The sequence below is a fragment of the Mus musculus genome, chromosome 1 (assembly GCF_000001635.26).
Source record: "Mus musculus strain C57BL/6J chromosome 1, GRCm38.p6 C57BL/6J".
NCBI lineage: Eukaryota > Metazoa > Chordata > Mammalia > Rodentia > Muridae > Mus > Mus musculus.
The window spans coordinates 194879203-194901577 of record NC_000067.6 but is presented as its reverse complement, the minus strand read 5'-3'; the positions used below and the strand labels follow the sequence as shown (position 1 = coordinate 194901577).

The 22375-nt window shown below is 40.2% G+C and overlaps 1 long non-coding RNA gene across 2 annotated transcripts; it reads left to right on the top strand.

Moving 5' to 3' along the window:
- The first annotated feature begins 340 nt into the window (after nucleotides 1–340).
- On the top strand, nucleotides 341–15132 carry Gm39748. Of its 2 annotated transcripts, XR_865915.1 has the most exons (4): nucleotides 341–372; nucleotides 9664–9783; nucleotides 12498–12541; nucleotides 14760–15132. It is a non-coding gene; the product is annotated as a predicted gene, 39748 (long non-coding RNA). The 2 variants fall into 2 exon arrangements; XR_865916.1 differs by lacking the exon at nucleotides 12498–12541.
- Nucleotides 15133–22375: the final 7243 nt, after the last annotated feature.

The window sequence follows — 22375 nt, the reverse complement described above, 5'->3', positions numbered from 1 at the left end:
ATTGGTATTCAAGCCAACTTTTAGGCTATGAGGTTAGGCATCTTTCCTCCAACTTCACCCCACATAGATGTGTGTGATAAGTGTCTACACGAAACATGTCTTGTTTTTTTCTTTCATGTACCTCCTTGGAAAAGAGATCTTACTCATATACATTGCACAAGACTGACACACTTATACTTTTTATTAGTTTTGTTGAATTAAATCAAATAATGTTTATAATGTTTTTTTTTTCATTTACAGTTTGAAAGTTGTCCTGCTTCCTGCTCTAGAAGGGCTTATATAAAAATTACAATAAGAGATAAGATAATTAACTGTGAACTTCCTCAATCTACATGGGAGGCTGCAGCAAGAGAAGGCAATGAAGACTTAATGGTATGGAACAGATACATAGTGACAAACTGAATTCATACTTTTTGGAAGTTCAGACAAAAGTTTAAGATGTTGGATTGTGTAGGTTTCATTTCCTGACAATCAGAGGATAAAATTCCTCTGTTGATAGCTCAAACAGGAACTTATTACAAGAGTTATAAAATGGAAATTGAACAATAATATGGAAAATATCTCACTCTGGCTTCATTAGACACAGAAGAGTCATTTAGATACTAGGTTGTCATATTATTCTTAAATAAGAGCAGCTGCCCTTACATTTTGACCTGATAGTTGTTAAATCCTCTCCATAAGGCTGAAGAGACAAGCATCACACTTACTCCAAGGCCTGAAATTACATGATTAGAGCCCGGAGAATAAAAACTCGTAATTCATGTGCTTCAATTCTCTCAAATGCCAGATGCTGAAAAATTCATCAGGCACATGTTTAATATCAATAAATAATGAGAAAAGTCTCTAAACAATACAGAATTTTTCTGAACTGTTGTTTGTCCAAATGAGAGCTACATACTTTTAATGCATGGTGGGTAAAAATACGCATGTCATTGGAATTTTAAAACCTGGACTTGTCATCTTGCCCAGTCAGACTGACATCTTCCAACTTCCAATGAGATTTGAGCCTCTGTCCAGGAGAGCCAGTGGAACAAAGAATAATAAATCGGACTGTACCTAAAAGTCTATGAAGGCAATATCACTGTTATCTCCATTCTTCAGGTTAGAAAACTGGGGCACAGGGAAATTAGATCCTAACTGCTTTGAGTACCAAGTCTTCTCTTCCCTAAGGACAATAATTGAAAAATTATTCAAGGACAATCCTTGAAAAATCTGTAAATTGCTCCAACCTACTGGAAAAAACTATTCCTCAAATGCATGTGACCATCTAGGTATATCTTCCAAAGAGTTCTTCTAAATTGCTATTGCCTGTCATTTTTTAAAAAGAAAATTTGTTGGATGCCAAAATAAGTAATTTAAAAGAAGGAACTTAAGTAGCAGATCGATTCCATGTAGCTAGCTGAAGTTGGGTGTGGTGGCTCACATCTGTAACTCCAGCACTTGGGAGGCAAAGCCAAGAGTTTAGAGAGTGGGAGGCAAGCCTGGAAAATATAGTAAAATCCTGTCACAAAAACAGACCAAACAAATAAGTTAAAAAGAAGTTTTATTCCCTTTTTGTCCTGCTAGACACCTGGAGAGTGGAGCTGCTATCACAGGGCTATTCTCTCTTAGTTGCTAAGGGAACAGAGGCAGTTCTCTGATGAGTTAAATGATGTTGACTTAAGCAGGTATTCATGTTGATTTTACATAGTGGAGGAAAACCTATTTTCTCTTTTATTTTTCCAGTCAAGTGTATGGACTTTAGTTTATACATATTAAAACACACACACACACACACACACACACACACACACACACACACACTAATAGGTTGTCACAGTATTTAGTTTTAAACATGAAGCTTTAAAATTTTTATTTTAGATTATTTATTTATTTTTGGTTTTTCAAGACTGTTTTTTTTTTTTCTGTGAAGTCCTGGCTGTCCTAGTACTCACTATGTAGATCAGACTAGTCTTAAACTTACAGAGACCCATCTACCTCTGTCTCCTAAGTACTGAGATTAAAGGCATGTACCACCACCACCTGGCTTAAAAATGAGTTTAAAAATTAATTTTATAGCATATAACATAATTTTTACTGCCTTATAATCTGAATGCTATAAAGAACAGATACATTCACACGCTAAGACTCAACTAAAAATAAATTCTTATGGTAACCAAATATTTTGTTATTAGTGCATATTAATTATATCAGATGGCAAGATTCATTGTGACATTTTATTCATGCATATATCATATTTGATCATTTTCACATACACACCACCACTTAGCTCTTACCTTGACTTCTCTCCTGATCTTTTCTATTAGTCTACTTTGATATCATTCCTACCTTCAAGGAGTCTAAAAATGAGGGGAAAAAGTAATTTGGATGATGATTTCTAGTTCTATTCATTTTCCTGCAAAAGACACAACTTTTATAAGATTTACTGCTAAATCATATTCTGAAACAAACACACACACACATACATACACACACACACACACACACACACACACACACACACACACACCACGTTTTATCTAGTCATTTATTGATGGGCAACTTCATATCTTGACTAGTGTAACTTATTTACAATTACACCTGCAGTTCCTATTTCCCCTATGTCCTCATCAGTATTTGTTATATTTTTCATTTTCTAAGAGACAGTCATTTTGACAGGTGAGAAGAAATTTCAGTGTTGTTTGGATTTGTGTTTTTCAGTTCATTGTTCACTTCCTAACTTGATGAGTTGCTCCTGATGTTCAACTTCTTAAAAATTCTTTTTAGATTCTTTATTAGAGCTGCGTTCCATACAAAGCACTTTTGTGGATGTGTTTGCATGTGTATATTTTTGTAGGTGTATGTGCATGTGAGTTAGAAGCTAGAGGTGAATTTTGGGTGCATTCCTAAAGAGTCGTACACTTTGCTTTCTGATTCAGAGTTTTTCACTGAGACATAGGACTTTGGGATTTTTTGAGCACCAGAGATTCTCCTGTCTCCACATCTCCAGTGCTAAGATTACAGGTGTGTGCTACCACCCAGCTTTTGTATAAAGGTTCTAAGGATTGAACTTAAGTCTTTATTCCTTCTTGCCATCACTTTATTGACTAATCCAACTTCCTAGCCCACAAAGTACTACTTAATACTAACAACAGGACTAGGAAAGTCCTAGACAGAGGAGCTGTTGTGGTTTGGGAGTACTGGTGAGGCCAGTGATGCAGGAATTTTAAGTCATTTGGGCGATGGCATTATCAACAACAGCAGGAAAGTTAAGAACCATGCTTGTAGCTGAGTGGTGGTGAGACATACCTTTAATCTCAGCATTCAGAAGGCAGAGCTAGGCAGATCTCTGAGTCCGAAGCCAGCCTGGTCTATAGAGTGAATTCCAGAACACACAGAATTCAGAGAAACTTGGTCTCAAAAAAACAAAAGATGAAAGAAAAAAAAGGAGGAGGAGGAAGAAGATGAGGAGGAGGGGAGGGGAGGAAGAGGAAGAGGAGGAGGAGGAGGAGAAGGAGAAGGAGAAGGAGAAGGAGAAGGAGAAGGAGAAGGAGAAGGAGAAGGAGAAGGAGAAGGAGAAGGAGAAGGAGAAGGAGAAGAAGAAGAAGAAGAAGAAGAAGAAGAAGAAGAAGAAGAAGAAGAAGAAGAAGAACAACAACAACAACAACAACAACAACAACAACAACAACATCCACCAACACCACCACAACCACCCCCACCACCATGCTGGTTTGTTTGGGACCTGTGCTACCACTTACTATTTCTCATTAATACTGACAAATGTCAAGGGGTCTTTAACCATATGATAAAGATTTGAGAGAGATTTCAAAAGCATGATAGGATCTGATACCACCTTTGAAAAGTAACTTCTATACGTAACCAGTGGTAGACCACTTTTCTCTCTATTCTTCTCTCTAGTCAAGCTCATTCATCTATGTAATCAACCTGTGTTTCTAAGCCAAGCACTGCGGGCACTATGGCAACTTGGAGTAAGGTGGTGAATAATTCAAGTTAGGTACAGCATTATTAGAGAGACACAAGAACAGGAATTAAAGGGAAAAACATTATACAAGGTCATAGAAAAAGCTAATTCAGTCAAGGTGGATCAAGAAACTTTCCTAGAAGATGTGATGATCAAGGGTTGACTGGAAACATTGGGGAAGAAAACAGAAAAGCAGCATGATGGAAAGTTTTCAGGAGGATCTGGGAGTATCTTAGCATGGAGGTAAGTAAGGAGATACAGTGACAGTCAGGAGTATAGACAGGCAGGCTAGATCATGACGTGCTGTGTGAGTTTTATTCAAGAGTTTCTACTTGACTCTAAGAGCCATGTGGTTCTGTCTCATGAAGGACTAGAAAGATCTTTCCCTGAGGTCAGGAGAATAAACTGGGCTTGAATCCCAGTTTCAATGACTGCTTTGTTGTCTTCAGTCTGTAAACAATCTGGTGTATGCTTCAACTGAGAGAATCTTGGGAGTTCAGACTTTACTCCAGAACAAATCAGCCAGACCTCTGTCCCTGGTTCTATTAGTGTCCCTGTCCCGCTATTATATTAGCACTGCTCCCTGAGGAATACTAGCAGATCTATCTTAGTATTTTATGGTTCCTATGATATTCCTTTGCCCCTGAGATTATCTCCATTCCACAGAGAGAGAAAATAAGGCTCAGAAACCTGATCCCTTCCAGACAGCACATGAATGGCAGAGTGAAGGTTTGACCCAGGAAAAGTGACTGGAAAGTCTCACACATGAATTTATCTCTCTTATATGGATGTTGCCTCTCTAGTGTTTGAAAGATGGTGGTTTTGTAGGGGAAATGATCTTAACAGTTTAAAGCATGCCATTTAAAACATTTTAATTGTTATGCAACTGTCACTATCATCTATTTTCAAAACTCTTGCATTATCCTAAACAGAATATCATTATTCCTTTGGGCAATGACTCCTCATTTTCCACTTCTTTCTGAAGCCAATGGCTGCCTCTATTTTCTCTCTTTATGAATTTGCCTAATCTAGATATTTTATATAATGAAATAATATATCATTTTTCCTTTTTAAAAATATGATTTACTCTACCTAATATAATGTCAGGATTCACTTATAGCATATATCTGAATTTTGCTTTTTATATGACTGATTCATATATATATATATGTATATATACACATATATATAATAGATTTTGTTTATCCATTCATCAGTAATAGACATGGGTTTTCTCTCAACCTTTTTGCTGTTATAAATGCTGTAATGAACATTAATCTAATACTGGTCCTGAGTACAATGCTTTTATGTATGTACCTAACAGAATTGCTGGAATTGCTGGATTGTGTAGTGTGTGTGTGTGTGTGTGTGTGTGTGTGTGTGTGTGTTTCAGATGAGTCTTCTTATGTTCAGGATGGTTTGGAATGCCTAGGTTCAAGCAGTTCTGTTTCCTAGTCACTCAAGCAGTTGATATGTATTACCATACTCAGCTATGTTTAGTTTTTTGGGAGCCTCAGATTATAGAAGAATGGAAACACGATGTTTTAAGACTGAAAGGTTCTTGGAAGATTAGCTCTCTTTATTAGCTTAGGAGGCAATAGCAAGTAAAAAATAGCTACCAATTTGAGCACTGACCATATATGTCAGCCATTTTTTAAATGTGACATTTCATTTAACTCTTCCAGAACCATGTGAAATGTTTACTATCTTAGTTTTACAGAGGAAGAAACTGAGAACATGCCTGGCCCTCACCAGTGACAAATGGCAGACTCTTACTTAAGACTCTAATAGGGGTGTGTGGCCATGTAGTTTTACTTGCTAAAGTTAGTTCTTAGTTTTGTATAGATTGAGTAAAGACTGATTTGTGAAAGCTCATCATTAATTCTTTAAATTTATTTTCTATTTTACCATGTGCACATATTCATTACCTGGGTTTACATTCTAACATGCATGTTCATTGTGAAGAGTGGAACAAGTAGGAAAAAGTGCTTTGTTTTTGTTGGCCAGATAAAGCATCATGCTGACTTTCCTTTCCCAACTGTCATCCAAAATCTTTCCGTGTTGCAACTATAATGAGTTTTATAATGAACATTCTTTAACCTGGAGGCTCTTAGTACTTGGAGGAACTCATCTACTTTCCTTTTGTCCTTCATGGGTATGCTTATCACTCATCTCTTGTCTGTTTTCTTTTCATAGATTGAATTTCGTAATGCGGGCTCCACCATGCCTGCAGCCTGTTTTTCCAATATGCTTTCCTGTTTAAGACCTGTCACACACCATTGTTTAAGCACAGGCATAGTCTATCTACAGCCAAGGATAACATTTCCAGGACTTCTGCTTCTCCTTTGCTTTATGGGTATTTGGTTTCATTCATTCATTCATTCATTCATTCATTCCCTTTAATGCTCCTTTTATGCATGCATTGTGTTGTAGCTTTCTTTTTTCCTTCAATGTTCTAAGCAATTTACTTGATCATTTGAAATGACCTAGTGTTCTTTTTTTTAGGCTTTTATGTTTTGTTATTGGCAATATTGAGAACTGGTCTATCATAATTTTTCATCGGCCTTTTTCCCTTAAGGACTGAAAGTGCACGGAGCAGCTCATCTCAGATGCTTTCACGAGAGAGGCATATTACCTCTCTGCAGGAGTCTACATGCCCTAGTCTAGATTTCGCTGCTGTGGATTTATCTGGTTTCCCTAAGTGACCTGCTAGTTATTTGGGGTGTGTGTGTGTGTATGTGTGTGGTGGGTAGCTACATTTTTGTCCAGCATGAATGTCAGAAAGAACACTGAGTTTGTTGTCTGACATGAGTTTTTCTTAAAGTGCAGTGACTAGGCATTATCATTTCTATTTGTATATGAGGAACTAAGGTATAAAAAAGTGATTTTATTTACCTCTGTTTCTCTTCAGATAAGGGTAAGCCTCCCATAGATATCAACCACGGATTATAAAGTTGCAATAAGACTAGGCACCTCCTCTTGTATTAAGGCTGGATGAGGCAACCCAGTAGAAGGAAAGGGTCCTAAAATAATCAAAAGAGTCAGAGACAGGCCCTGCTCCCACTGTTAGGAGTTCCACAACAAGACTAAACTATAGGGGAGAAAGAAGGGAGAGGTTGGGATAAGAGTAGGGAGGGGAAGCTGAGAAAGGGATGTGAAAAAAAAGAAAGAAAATAAATCTATTTATACAAAAATAAAATAAAATAAAAATCTAAAAGGAAAAAAGTGATTTCCCTAGTTAAACACACTAAACCACAGGGAATAGACTTATGTATACATGAGTGTATATTGTATTGTTCTTGTTGAGATAAGAACTTATGCAGCCCAGGCTTGCTTTGAATTTCATGACCCTTCTGCCTCAGACTCCTGAGGTCAGACATTATAATATACAACATCATGTCCAGCCATTTTTCTAATATTTTATCAATATTAAGGTGTAGCTAAATTATTTATGGCTTCTGTAATCATATTTTGACTTAAAATAATTGTAAATAAACTAGTGGGGAAGAAAAAGAAACAAATATGTGGGGCGAACAAAGTGTATATAAGATGAAAATATATGGATTTCCAGTCCCATGTCTGAACTGTGCCATTTGTCTCCTGGTGCTGTATAAGAAATCACCACAGATATGGCAGCCTAAACAGAAAAATCGTTTTATTTTATTTCTTGTTCAAAGCTCTGTAGCCCAGACAGGCCAAAGTGTGCCTTTGTTCCTCACTCAGAGCATTTATTAAAGCTGAAGATTACATATTGACCAGTTTGACTCCTCTTTCAAAGTGTAGGATAATTCTTCTTCTAACTCACACTTGTTAGTATAGTTCAGTTTCTTGTGTTTGGAGGACTGAAGTCTTCATTTTCTTGCTTGTATAATTGGAAGTCTGCTGTCAGGCCCTTTAAACTATCCTATACTCTTGCTATGTGCTCCTCCATCTTTAGGGATAGGACCTCAAATCCTCATGGTTCAAACCCCTTAGATCCCTTTCTGTGACCAGAATGAATTATTTGCTTTTTTATTTTAATTAGATGTTTTCTTCATTTACATTTCAAATGCTATCCCCTTTCTTAGTTTCCTCTCCGAAAATCTCATATACTCTCCCCCCTCCCCCTGCTCCCAAACCCACCCACTCCCACTTCCTGGCCCTGGCATTGCCCTATACTGGGGCATAGAATCTTCGCAAGACCAAGGGCCTCTCCTCCCACTGATGGTCAACTAGGCCATCCTCTGCTACATATTGAATCCTTTGCTTTTAAAGGGAGAATTATTAGGGTAGGGTCATGCAAATAATCTTCCTAACTTTTTAAAAAGGTGTGTGTGTGTGTGTGTGTGTGTGTGTGTGTGTGTGTGTGCGCAGGTATATAAGAATATAAGAAGAGCAGAAGCCAATGTTGGGTTTCTTCCTTAATTTTTCTTTACCTTAAATTTTGAGACACAGTCAGGCTGGCTGGCCAGCAAATCCCAGGGATCAGCATGTCTCTGCACTGGGATTACCAGGGTACCATTGTGTCTGGCTTTAACATGGGTACTGGGGATCAAACCCAGGTCCTCATGTTTGTGGAGTAAGTACTTTACTGACTGAGCTAGATATATCCCCAGCCCCTAATTTGCATATCCTATGGCCAACAATGCCATTTAAATATTATAATGATAATAATAGGACTCCTACTGAGTTCTGAGAATTATGTATCATACAAATGATATTCAGGTGAAAATTCTCAGCACTCTATTTTCCAGAAAATGGTGAACACACAGGTTCCACTACACTCTATTGTCTTAGATCACACTATGGGCTGGGTACCATTATTGTAAGACCTACAATATACCCATATCTCTCTAACACTAATTTATGACTTGCTCTCTGAACATCACTGCAAGTGTACATTAGACTAACTGAGGCTCTTAGTTGTTTAATAGATTCCTGACTAAATCCATCTTTCACAGCACTCCCATTAATCCTCCTTTCCCAACCTCCCAAATGTGTGATTTGAGCCACTATGCCTAGATTTCCCATGTTTTCTTAGATTTTGTTTTAGGAAACATTCTGCTGCAGATGTTGGCAATATTCTGCCTCCAATTCCAGCTCTGAGGCTTCTACTTACACAATCTGACACAATGCAAAGGGTTTCACACTAAATAAAGCAATTCTTAGAGCATTTACTATATGCACTGTCATAACATGGTCCAAGGAATAACTCCTGCTGAACAATATCTTGGGTAACTGTGAGACACGCTCCAGGGAAAAAGGCAGAGGGCGTTTTACCTCAAGTGCATCTTGTTACTTTGAATTGTTCTTGAATGTGATTTTATAACTCCTATGAAAAACATTTATGCTCAATTTATAAGATATGTTTTTTTCTTGTTGGATGTTAGAAGATAGCTATAGAATCCAATTTGGTAAAACACTGAATCTGGATATGGCCTTCTGCTTTGCTTTTGTGCTTTCCCAAATATATCTATAGCACATGCCAGACAATTGTGTTTAAATTGATCCAACCTGAGAAAAGTTCTGGGAAAGAGTTGCTCTGTTAATATTTAGTATGTGCTTATTCGTGTTTATTTACATATTTTTCTGATCAGTTTCCCTGAACCCAAACAACCTTCCTTGGATTGTTGCTTTCTCTGTTATATTCATGTGTAAAAGTACATTAAAATTTAACTAAGTTTGTCTACAGCATTAGACTGTAGTCCACCTTATTCTTTCAGGTTCTCAGATCCCAGGTCCAGCAGACATCTTCACAAGTCAATCAAAAAGTCAACTAATGATACCTGAACAGGGACCTGAGTGAAAAGTTAGGAGAGCAAGCGAGACTCCCTGCAGGAGAGGTAAGCAAGGGTTAATATGGGGCTAAAAGTAGGAAAAACCAACACCAGTTAATATATCATTTCTTTAAAAAGGGAGATGCTGCAATGTCTAAAGCTCAGCTACAAGTGGGGTGAGATTTAATAACAGAGTATATTAAATCCTTGGTTTCCTGGAAATGACACTCTAGATCCTGGACTATGGTGTCAAATTAAAGAAAATATAGTGAAAGCCTATAGGCGAGGAGAAAATATTTCAGTGCCATTCCGAATCACTTGGGCATTGGCCCATATTGTGATATGGGGCAAGCTAAAAGATTTAGAAAAGGCTAAGACAGATTTCTTTAAAAAAAAAAAGTATAAGATGGATAATGATACACAAGAGAACATCTTACAGGCTAAAAAGGAGATTTTTCTAGTGAAAGGTCAGAAGGAATCAGATGGAGCAAAACAGAAAGTAAAAATGTTGGTTCTGCTTGAAGATGAACACTCCTGGCCATCTGCTCCCTCACCTGAAGTAGTACATCCTTCTCTACCTGAGGACTGAAATGATTGGAACAAATAGGGGAAGGAAGGAGATGGTGTATTGACATTTCTGAAAGGAGCACTTCTGTGTTCTGGAAGTGAGGGTACAGATTTTAGAATAAAAAGACAGAAGAACTTTCTCAAATTAGACAGAGGCCAGATGAACCATATCAACATTTTGTTTCTTGTCTTTTACAGATGGTCAGTTGTCTTAAGGTTGAGTCAAAGGTAGAAAATAACTGGCATGTGAGAATGCTAACACTGCCCCTTTCAGAAGAAAGGAGAAGGGAGATTTATGATGACAACTACCTCTGTGGAGAGACACTGTGATCATGGCAACTTTTATAAAAGAAAACATTTAATTGAGGGCTGGCTTACAGTTTCAGAGGTTCAGTCCATTTCATCAAGGCAGGAAGCATGACAGCCTACAGGTAGACAAGGTGCTGGAAAGGGAACTGAGAGTTATACATCTTGATCTGAAGGCAGCCAGAAGGAGACTGTCTTCTGTAGGCACCCAGGAGACTCTGATGCTTATTCATTTGGCAGAGCTTGGGCATAGGAAACTTCTGGGCCCATTCCCAGTGACCCACTCCCTCCAACAAGGCCATACCTCCTAATAGTGCCACTCCCTGTGGGCCAAGCATTCAAACAAACAAACCTATTCAAATCACCACATTCCTCTCCCTGACCCCCATAGCCTTATAGTTATGCAAAATGCATTTAATCTAACTTCAAAAGTTCTCATAGAGTATCAGTCTCAACAATGTTTAAAAGTCCAAAGATCAAAGTCTCTTCTGAGATTCATGCAATCTCTTAACTGTAATTCCTATAAAAGCAAAAGCAAAGAGCAAACCACATATATCCAACATATAGCATAGGGTATACATTCCCATTCCAAAATGTAGGGAAGGGACTATAGTGAGGAAATACTAGGCCAAAGCAAGAACAAAAGATTAGCTGAGCAAACGCCAAACTGTGTGTCCATACCTGATGTTAAAATGCTCTTCAGATCTCCAACTTCTTTCAGCTCTGTTGACTGCAACAGACTTCTTTCTCTTGGGCTAGTTCTACTCCCTGTTAGTGGCTTTCCTGGGGAAATATCCCATGACTTTATCACTTTTTATCTCTTGGGACTTCAAGGCAATCTAGGCTTTATTTTTACAGATTCTGGGACTGGTGTTCTTGATCTTCATCCCTTGATACTGGCATCTCAAAAACAATGGTGTTTTTCTGCTGGGCTGTACTTCCTCTAGTAGCCTCTCATAGTCTCTTCATAGTGCCAAACCTGAACTTCTCTGAAGATTCTTCAGTCCTGGATCTTCAACTGACACTGAGGCTGCATTTTCACCAATGGCCTTTCCTAGTCTCTCATAGTGCCAAGTCTCCACTGCTCTCCATGACCCCTTCATGTCTTCAAAGGGGGCATCTGATAGGAGAGTAAGACAATCTTAGTGATGAAGCACTATTAAGGTTTAAATCTAAAATGTTCCTCATAGGCTCTTATGTTAAATGGTTGGTCTGAAGCTGATGATGCTATTTGAAAAGGTACCAGAAATTTCAGGAAGTGGAGAATAGCTCGAGGTGTGCATTTAAAGGTCATATCTGGCTCAGATATTGTCTTCTTCCCTGTTTCCTGCATGCCATGAGGAAAACAGCTTCCTCTACTGCATGCTTTCACCGCCATGATTTCCCTACCAAACACACAGGGCTGGACAACGATGGACTAACTCATAAGAAACTATGAGCAAAATAAGTTTCACCTCCTTCAACTTGTTCTCTCAGGTTATTTTCATAAGAGTAGTGCTAAGTAATTAACACATACATCAAGGCTCAAAATAAGGGACTTCTGAGTTGTGGAAGTTCCTTATAGGAGACAAGACAACTCAGTGTTTGTTAAGAGTTGGCAGGAACATCAAATCTCCTGATCCCTCTTTGCTTAACCAGACTTCTCTTTCTGCTTGCATATTCCACTGAGAATCCAGTCTCATTAATTGTATCTAGTAGGATATTATGAGCTTTGGGTAGCAGAAAACCCAACTACAAGTGATCTAAATATGGAAAATGTTTAATTTTTTAATAGCAAGACAGATCCCAGGCATTCATTGAATCTTGTGGTGCAATAATGTCAAGAGTCTCCATGAATTTCCTAACTTTCTCTCTGAGTACCTCAGTATTATGTTTGTTATTCTGACCTATATCTTTTATGATTGTAGAAGACGGCAGGAACTCCAGGCAAAGACATTGAGAAACAGCAAAGGTACTTTATCTTTTCTGTGCCCTATTAAACAGGAAGAAAATTTCTCTATCAACTAATCCCTCAACATGCTTCTCCCATGGCTTCCTGGACAGCATATGTTCACAGTACACTATATTAATTCCCAATCACTTGATGAAGCCAGTGAGGAAAAATTAACTCTCCCTGAAGCTTAGGTACTCTGCCCACAAAGCACAAGTCTTCTATTAACTGAGATAATGCAAGCAGCAATATCTGTACCAATTACCACCTTAAATACTTATGGTGGTTTGAATGAGAATGGCCCCCATAGACACATATATTTGAGTGCTTGTTCACTAAGGAGTGGAACTATTTTAAAGGAGTACAAGGATTGGGAGGAATGAATTTGTTGGAGCAGGTGTGGCTTTGCTGGAGGAAGTCTGTCACGAGTGGAAGGTGGGCTTTGGTGTTTCAAAAGCCCATGCCTGTCCCAGTCTCTCTCTCTCTCTCTCTCTCTCTCTCTCTCTCTCTCTCTCTCTCTCTCTCTCTCTCTCTCAGGATCTAACTCTCAAATATTGCTCCAGTATCATGCAAGCATCCATTGACTAAACCTCTGAAGTGTAAGCAAGCCCCAATTAAATGCTTTCTTGTCTAAGAGTTGCCTTGGACATGATGTCTCTTCATAGCAATAGATTAGTGACTGAGATGGCACTGGACATAATGTTCTCTTTCAAGATGTTTCTTTTTCAATTTGAAAGAATCAAATAACATGCTGGTCATCATTAGCAAGCTGAGGTTTTAAGCAGATAAGGTTGTGATATCAGAGGTTATGCAAATGCAGTATTTCCTGGAAACCTAAAAGTCCTCATTGCTTCCTGATATTTTTCTAGATTCTTAAATCATTACTTATGTTCATAGTTAAGAGAAACTGAAGAAAGGAGCTTCCCTAGTCAATTTCACCGCTGTGAAGACACTATGACCAAGGCAACTCTCATAAAGAAAAGGTTTTAACTGGGGAGTTGCTTACAGTTTCAGAAGTTGAGTCTATTATCATCATGGCAGGGAGCATGGCAGGACACAGCATTGGGGCAGTAGTTGAGAGCTATATCCTGGTCCATAGGCAAGAGAGAGAGGGGGGGGGAGAGAGAGAGGAAGAGAAAGAGAGGAGAGAGAGAGAAGAGAGAGAGAAAGAGAGAGAGAGGAGAGAGATAGAGGAGAGAGAGAAAGAGAGAGAGAGGAGAGAGAGAGAAAGAGAGAGAGGAGAGAGATAGAGGAGAGAGAGAAAGAGAGAGAGGAGAGAGAGAGAAAGAGAGAGAGGAGAGAGAGAAAGAGAGGAGAGAAAGGAGAGAGAAAGAGAGAGAGAAAGAGAGAGAGGAGAGAGAGAGAAAGAGAGGAGAGAAAGGAGAGAGAAAGAGAGAGAGAGAAAGAGAGAGAGGAGAGAGAGAGGAGAGAGAGAGAAAGAGAGAGAGGAGAGAGATAGAGGAGAGGAGAGAAAGAGAGAGGGGAGAGAGAGGGGAGAGAGAGAGAGAAAGATAGAGGAGAGAGAGAGAAAGAGAAAGAGAGGAGAGAGAGAAAAAGAAAGAGAAAGAGAGGAGAGAGAGGAGAGAGATAGAGGAGAGAGAGAGAAAGAGAGAGGAGAGAGAGAGGAGAGAGAGAAAGAGAGAAAGAGAAAGGGAGGAGAGAGGAGAGAGATAGAGGAGAGAGAGAGAAAGAGAGAGAGACTGAGAGAGAGACAGAGAGAGAGATAGAGAGAGAGAGGGAAGAGAGAGAGAGAGAGAGAGAGAGAGAGAGAGAGAGAGAGAGAGAGAGAGAGAACCCTGAACCTGGCATGGGCTTTTGAAACCTCAAAGCCCACTTCCAGTGATACACTTCCTCCAATACGGCCATATCTACTCCAGAAAGGCCACATCTTCTCCAATAAGACCACATCTCCTAATCCTTCTAATCCTTCTTAAATATTGCCACTATCTGGTGACTAAGCAGTCAAATATGTGAGCCTATGGGACCATTCTTATTCAACTTGTCACAGACTCTACCACATGGCTCCGAATCTTCCAGCTTCTTAGTCCATTTCTTGCCTTTCTGGGCCTGTGAAGCAGTATGCCAGTAGCCTGGTGGATGCAGGACTTAACTACAGTCTACACAGGGAACTTTACAGAATAGAGGTTCTCAAAACTTCCTTGTTCCTCACAAAATCACCTAGAATCTCCTTTGAACAGGAACTATGGGTCTCTATCTCTAAAAAGATGCTTTCTTCCAGGTTTGAGAAGTTTGCTGTTGTCCAGGACTACTGATCATCATTTTCCCATATGAGGATCTAACATTCCTTCCAATTTGGAGAGAGACATCTAAGATGGCTGCTGCACAACTTTTACCCTCAATAAAACCTACTTCACTGTCAACCATTCCACCACACAGCGGGCTGGCTGGTCAAAGACACAGATGCTCTCTTCCCCAAGAACCGTAGGGGTCAAAAATTCCTAGGAAGAAAGAAAAGAGCAAGTTTGTGGTCTCAGAGTCTAACTAGATGAACTGCCACTGAACTCCATGCCTTTTCTCTCCCTTTGTTTCTTCCACCCAGAAGTAAGTAGCCTAGTTATCAGTTCTGAAGGCTACACAGGGGGAAAACAGGCAGAGAGCACCAATAAAGGCAAAGCTCCACAGATCTGGCGTCCTAGTCACAGAGGAGGTGGGTGGGGGTGGAGTGGACAGAGCTGTGTAAAGGTGCCTTGTGGAGGAGGGACTGACCCAGAGTCTGTCCTGTGTTCCCTGTTAGTACACATGCTCTGAAAGCAGGTGCAAACATTAGAAATATACTCCTACCAAGCATGCAGGTGTGCCTATGGTTTTCTTTTGCAAAGAACAAATTAGATTTCCTAATTCCTCTCACAGTCAACACCAGATCCCTTCAAGGGTTGAGAAACCTAGAGATGACAAATGATGAAAGGAAGTTGGTGTCTCCAGGTACTAGAAGATGCATCAGGCTCCTGGGCAGTGTCCTGGGAAGCCCTGACTGTTCCTTGTCCCTCCAGGATGTCTGCAGAAGACACAAGGTCTACAAGCAAGGCAGCTCCAAACATTGTTCATAGCCAGTGTCAGCCTTGGCCAGGCACTGGCCGCTTTGGCCCTGAGTGAACTCTGGGCTGCAGGCCAGAGCAGCTTTGAGACCTCTTCCCTATCTCCCCACTTGCAAAGCAAGGGCTGTGCCTCTGGGTTTGTGCCCAGCTCTGCACTGGTGACTCAGTAGGTTTGAAGCTCTATCTTGCAGCGCCCACACTGGAAGAATCACACAAAGAGCTCCTCCACAAAGCCGGAGCTCCCCATCACAATATTGCCCTCGGCACCCAAGCAGAAATCGCCAAAGCAATGGACAAGGGGAGACCCTAATTTTCCTCTAGACCCCTGCAGTTGCACATGGACTCCAAAACATTAGAATAAACTTGGTGCTTCGGGCAGGAGCACAGAGGCAGTGCAGAGGTCTCTTCTCTGTTTAAGTGATGGAGGGGCCTTGCCTGGAGGCCCTCTTCTGGCAGGAGACTTGATTCTCCAGGGAGCCTGTGGATGAGTCTTTAATCTTAGTTCCGCCTGCCGGCTGTGTACCAGCTGTCCAGCCTTTAGAAATCCACTCCCCCTCTCTGTGTTTTCTTGAATATAACTAACTATAGCTACCATTCGAACTCTTAATTATTTTCTATGTACTTCACATATATTATTTTTATCTCCACAACGATTTTGCAGGCTTGGTGTTATTGCCCACATTCTGCAGATGGAAAAGTAGGATTGTACCCAAGGAATCTGATTTGCCAAGATTATACCACTGTTAAGTGGGGACACATGACTTGAATATGTTTCTGCCTGCAGACACTGTACTGTCTTTGGGAGAACACTGATACTATGCAGTGTTTAAGAGGTGAAACACTGACAGTGTCATTCTTTTCTGTCCTGTCTTTTTCTGGCTAGGTCCTGAAGGCAGGGTAGATAGCATAGCTATTCTTTGTGGAGGTCAGAGAGCAAGAGGAAAGGGTTCAAACAGCTAAGCAGTTAGTCTCATTCACCTTTTGCCGCTGAAGTGACGGGATCACTTCTTCCCTGTCAGTTCTACGACACACGGAATAAGTCTTCGAATGATGCAGGTCACTGTCGTAGGTTCCTGGCCCCCACCAGATAGGCAGAAAAGGTTCTCCTTTGTTTAGGACTGGAACATAGATGATTCTGAGGTCCTAGGCCTCAATCTTATGACCATTCCTAGGAGGCCAAGAGTGCCTCAATTTTTCTTTTGTGTTTTTATTCACTTCCTAAATAAAATGTGAAATACTGTGGAGAAGAGGGTGTCAGTGAAATCTGAGTGCTAGTCTTATAAAATCAAATCTGTTAATAGTATAACTAATCTTGCCTGGACCACAAGCGGTAATACTCAAAGTAGATGATGGACAAATATGTGCTTTGGGAAATGCAAAGTGCTTTGGAAATATAGATGATGATATTATTAGTACAGGGTTCTGGAAGAAATGGGAATATAAAAATGAATGCCGTTTTGGAACCTTTCAGACTGGAAGACAAAGCAAGCATGGCTACCCAGGAGAAAGGAGAACACTCAGGTACCACTAGTGGGAATATAAATTAGTGTACCTACCATGGAGAACACATGGAATTTCCTTTCAAAAGTCAGAAATAGAGCTACCATTGGATAGTTACCGTACTATTGGGTTATTGCCCAAAGGAGATACATTTTGTGAATTAGACAGGCATCTGCACACAATATTTACTACATTATTATTAATAATAACTAAGATATGGAGACAACCTAGATATATAAACAAATTAATAAATTAAGAATGTAAGGTGTATATATACAGTGAAATTATTATTATTATTATTATTCAGCCACAAAAGAATGTCAACCTATAATGTTACAGTAACATGGATGGAAATGGAGAAAATTTTATTAAATAAGTCAGGCATAGAAAAACAAGAGCCAAGCCATTTCACTATTATGCAGAATTTAAAGAAGCTGGTTTCATAGTGTCATCCAAAGCTAGGGGTGGCATGGAGGGAACAGACACTGTTAGGGTGGATGAGAAGGAACGCTAGTAACACAGAGTCATGTGAATTTACAGTAATTTGTTGTGCATCTCAAAGCATCAGTATGAGCTCAGACTGCTCGTGCGTGTCGGTAATTCCAGCAGTAGGTACAAGGAGGCAGGAGGATCAAGAGCTCAAGTTAGTCCTTTAGAACTTGTAGTTCAAACTACATAGTAAGTGAGTTGGAGGCCAGCCTTAGATACATGAGATCCTATCTAAAACATAGCTATCAATTACACACATTATTTACATATATAACACGAAATATCACAATATGCTCATAATGTGCAATCATGCCAATGTAAAATATGTTTTAAAATAAGTATATGAGTAGTTAAAGTATAAGATACAAAACATCCAAGTACTATACAGTACATACCCCTTTTGTGAACCTTCCTGCTTTTGAAATAATAAAGAATATACATATCTGTTTTTTGCATAAATTTTATTACTAGAAGAACTCCTCTGTTCAATAGTTACTGTCAATCTGTCTCTTCAGTTAGCCCCATGTTTTCCTGATGGTCTGTGGTAGGTACTTTTTTCTTTGAGGGGTTTAGGGTTAAGGTACCCAAGCATGGGTATGCATCATTTCCCTCTTATTTCTATTAAAAAAATACCCAAACTTTGGACTATAAAACAGCATACATTTAGTGCTTCACAGTTCTGGGTGTTACAGTCCAACATGAGTTTCACTTGTCTAAAAGTGTTTGCAAGACTGTTTCTTCTGGAGGCTCCAGGGAATTCTTCTTGGCCTGTCTTGGGTTTTAGAGAATCTATGTCTTGTTCACAGAGAATTACTGTACTCTGCTTTCATCAGCAAATTCCTATCCATACTTTAAAGTTGCAACCCCTTTCTTTTAAGGGACCTTCTAATTACATCAGGCCCACATACAGTAATCCCTCCATCTCAAGAGTCTTTTACATTTTCTATATTCTTTGAGATTTTTACATGTGTAATGTATTTGATTATGCCCACCCTGTTTCTCCATCTCCAATCTCCCAGACTCTCTTAACTTAATAACCCCAGTTTTTCTTTTTTCTTGATAATCGATTGAGTCCAATTACAGCTTCCTATAAGTATATGAGTGTGGGGCCATCCACAAAGACAGGCAATGTACTAGACGTTGATTCTCTGAAGAAAACTGACTCTCAGTTGGTTCCCTCAACAACTATCAGTTGTTGGTTTTAAGCTAGGAGCAGGGACTTGGTGCATCTTAAGAGTTTTACTGCAATCACAGGTATAAAAGTCCTTCAGCCTGATAATACAATGTAATCACAGACATCAGAGACTAGGACTAGGACTTCTTTGAGCCAAAGGATTAGGGGATGGAGATGGCAGAACATTTGCAACATCAATAAAATCTAGATTTTCAGATAAATATTTAAAAATAAATATTCCTGGACGAAGAAGCACAGATTTATAATCCCAGCAATTGGCGCACAGAGACAGAAGATTGTTTGAGATCAGACTGGGCAAAAAAAGGAAGAGGGAGGACCCTGCCCAAATAATAACTAAAACCAAAACAAGAAGGAAAACATCTACATACAATAGTGAGCTCTCCTTCTTCAAATAAGTCACAGAGTAACTTTATAAAGATTTTCACTGCCTTTATATAACCAATAGAAACAGACTTAACTGCTATGGGGAAGAAGCTATTGGCAACATCACATGTAGGTCCCACAGAAGAAGAAAGAACTTTCTAGGTTGAGAAGTTATAATCCTATGTGTGTCTCACTGAGGTCTGGCTACAGCCTTGAGACACCAGTAGTTAACAATTGATCACAGTCCTTCAGCTACTCTAATCTACACTTCTCTGGTTCCATAGACTCCAAAACACTTACAAAAATCATTAAACTGCATTTTGTAGGCCAGTTTCAGGTTCATAACAAAACTGAGCTGAAAGTACAGAGAGTTTCCATATACACAGGCCCCACACCCACACCCTCCTCCACAAAAACATTTTTGAAAGCAGAGTCCTTGGCTTCTTTTCATTTCCAAAAGTAATACCAAGATAAAAAATTTAAATGTAGCTGCTCTGGCTGAAGTGTCATTTGCAGTCTCTCAACCTCTGTCAGACCCTATGTATGGTTTGAAATGTCTGTTTTAGTGTTCCTTCCATGAGTGGAACATGGGGAATAATGTAGGTTAGAAATTACTTTCTGCACTACAGAAATAAGAAGAATGTGTTGGAAATTATCCTTCAGGCTGCAAAAGCAATAAACAATAATGTTCTGCCAAGAACTAGAACAGAACAGGCTTCCATTCTGAGACTTGGTTTCCCATCTCTGCCACAAAGCAGAGGCTTTTCTGTGCTATGAATCAGTTTATTTTAGCTACAAGAGTAAAAGGCTCTGGTAGGCTATAGCTGAAATGTGTACCCCTACCTCAAGGTTAATCTCATCCACTCATGTATTGAGGGGGTTTCTTGCTGTGCACTCCTTAGATTCTGAGGACAAATAAATTAGTTGTTTGGGGGGAAGAAGAGGGCCAGAGAAATAAATAGAAGTAAGTGCTGAGTGTCCTTGGAACACAGTGTTGGAAGAGCTTCCAGGAGAGGTACAGACCTAGAAAGTTTCCCAGAAGAAATGGTGCTTTGCCCAATATCAAAAAGACAGAGAAGAGTTAGCCCATTGTGGAGATTTGGTAGGCTAGGATCCTGGAGTTGAATGATCAAAACTAGGAAATGGAGAAGAGCTAAAATAGTTTTGTTTTTTTCTTAAAGTAATCAGGGCATAACTGGCATTTAGGGGAAAGGCCCTGGCTCCAGTAGTAGCAAAATGTTAAGCCTGGTACACTCTAATATACTAATTAGAGTACTAGTAAAAAGGAAGAAAAGAAGAAGGAGGAGGAGGAGGAGGAGGAGGAAGAGGAGGAGGAGGACAGATTTATCTAAAGCATTAGGAAGAGGAACAGATAAAGGGGCCAGTGAACCCCAAGTCCATTTTCAGGACATTGACAGGATCTTTAGGGTTAAATAGAAGACATTAGGACAGGAGTAAATACCACTAAGCAGTCATAAAGATGTAACCCGGTTGATTATTATTGTCTACTGCCTCACCTCCCAAGGGCTAGAATTACATATGCTTGTCCCACACTTAATTCTTCTTAGTTCTTGTTCTGAAAAGTGAAGAAATTATTAGGGCTGACATCACTTGAGGGGAGCAATGTTTGTCTTGCAAATGATTATTTCTGCTCCAAGATGCATTCTCATCCTAGGGTGGGGATAGAATAGTCTATTCTAAAAGGATTTGATCTTAAAAATCCAAAGTGACTGTAGTTTGGACAATAAGTTCCTTTATATCTTTATCCTAAAAAGAGGGTGAGACAGATTAGGTATATGGACTCCTAAACTGGATCGAGCAGGAGATGGAGACAAAGTGAAATGAAGACAGAAATTCTGAGCTTTCATCATGCTTTCAGCCACCTACTGGGCCCTGTTGAAGAGGTAGGTACTTTTAGCAAATGCATCTTCTAATTGCCTGTTATACGGGCAGATGTTGCAACCGACCTCGAGGCTTATTTAATTGTGGACTTTGTCTAGGAGCCAAGACAGCCAACCAGGTTCCTAAAGGTTCAATAGGGGGTGGGGGGTTGGGGTGGGGGGTGGGGTGGTGAGAGTGGGGGTGAGGGGGCTTTGATTTGCTCTACCTCCTTCTGAGTGATTGACTGTGAATCACCAAGGTTATTTCTTTGCTGTAATCATGAGCTGGAATATTTGCAACCTTTAGGTTGGTGGGATTCTGTGAGCAAAAGACTGAGGCAACTTGCTCATGCAGATTAGAAGACCAAGGTGGGTCTAAAAATGGGGGTTGGGTTTCCATGAGCTGAAATTCCAGACTGAGGTTTAGGGCCTCAGGGGAGGAGTGGTGAGAATTGAGATGGGATCCAGGGCCAGGGGGGATCTGAGGGCCAAGATGGCTGTTGAGAGCTGGTGATGGGGCAGTTCAGGGCAGGTGTAGACTGCTGATGGCCTGGACTGGAACTGAAAGTGAAAGCCAGAACGAACTTTGAGGGCCAAATTGGTTTAGGAGAGCCCTTCTATGGTTTACTCTCAAATTCTCACGTCTCAGTTTCTCAATAAGAAACCAAGATAAGGGATTCTTGGTTAGAAACCCCACAATCGTCCTACTGTTCCAGCCAGGGACCCCAGAGTCATTTAGAGCAGCTGCTAGCAGCACAGACTTGTATTGGCCTTTTGCGCAGGCGCAAATTGCAGCTCCTAGACCGCCTGGTGGGCACTGTAGCTCGCGTGCACCCTCTGGTGGATGCTTGGAGCAATGGCTGGTGGCTGGGAATGCACAAATTTATTTCAGGCGCCCGGCCAAACGCAGTGATTTTCCAGGTCCATGCAAGCCAGGAGGAGCGAGTTGCAGGGAAACTAGACGGAAGTGCCACGCAAACCCGCCTTTTCTGCATTGTTTTGGAGTCAGGTGAGAGCAGTGACGGGAAACGCTGCTCGCCCCTCCTGGCCTGGACCATCTCTGGCCTTGAGAGGGCACTGGGCCCAATAGCTGCTCATTTTGGAGGCTACAAGAGACAATATGTCCAGATGAAGACTAGAGCTGGCCCGCGCATTCTTCCTGGCCAGTATACAGAGTACATGTTACCTCTGCTCACTCGCAGTAAAGGCGTAAATAATGTGAGGAGAGACACTGCCCAGAGAGGCTAGAGTTCTGCAAAACTTGTTGAAGTTGAGGCATGACCCAGGACCTGCCTATGCTTAGCAGAAAGGTCTCCCCAACCACGTGTAAGGCTCAGTTAGGAAATGTGAACCCACAAAATGAGAATTGCAA